Below are 522 nucleotides of genomic sequence, written 5' to 3'. Positions count from 1 at the left end.
ACAAGAAAAAATAGGTGCTCTGCTATCGTTGCGCTCGACCCCGCCCTTGGCTCGGCCGAAGGAGAAGGTTTGAGCTGGAGCGAGCGGGAAGCCGTTTAAAGAGCGTTATCTTATAGCATTAAAGGTTTGTTGGGGAATCGATATCCCATTATCTACTATCGCTATACTCGAAAACCACTGAAGGAGAGAGTTAGGTTACGCCGCTCAGCACTCGTTGTCTATTGAATGGCTGTCCACACCAAGGAATTTCTTTTTGTTTTCTGGGTTTTCGTGCTTTAATCGCTCTTCTCTCTATACAAAATTGCCTGCCAGTGAGCTTTACAACATCCCCATGCAAAGAAATAATGATAGGTGTATATATATTATACTCCCTTGATATATCTTCACAATGGCAAGGATGAGAAAGGACAATTGCACGCTGCAAGAAATGGAACTGATCTTTGAGGTTACGAAGACATGAACTAGAACCATTGATAACGTATCTTCATGGTCAAATATACATCATACATTTCTCTTACTTTG

This window comes from Penaeus monodon, chromosome 15, assembly GCF_015228065.2.
Source record: "Penaeus monodon isolate SGIC_2016 chromosome 15, NSTDA_Pmon_1, whole genome shotgun sequence".
Lineage (NCBI taxonomy): Eukaryota > Metazoa > Arthropoda > Malacostraca > Decapoda > Penaeidae > Penaeus > Penaeus monodon.
The sequence above is the reverse complement of the archived record's forward strand: the minus strand, read 5'-3'. Positions refer to the sequence as shown.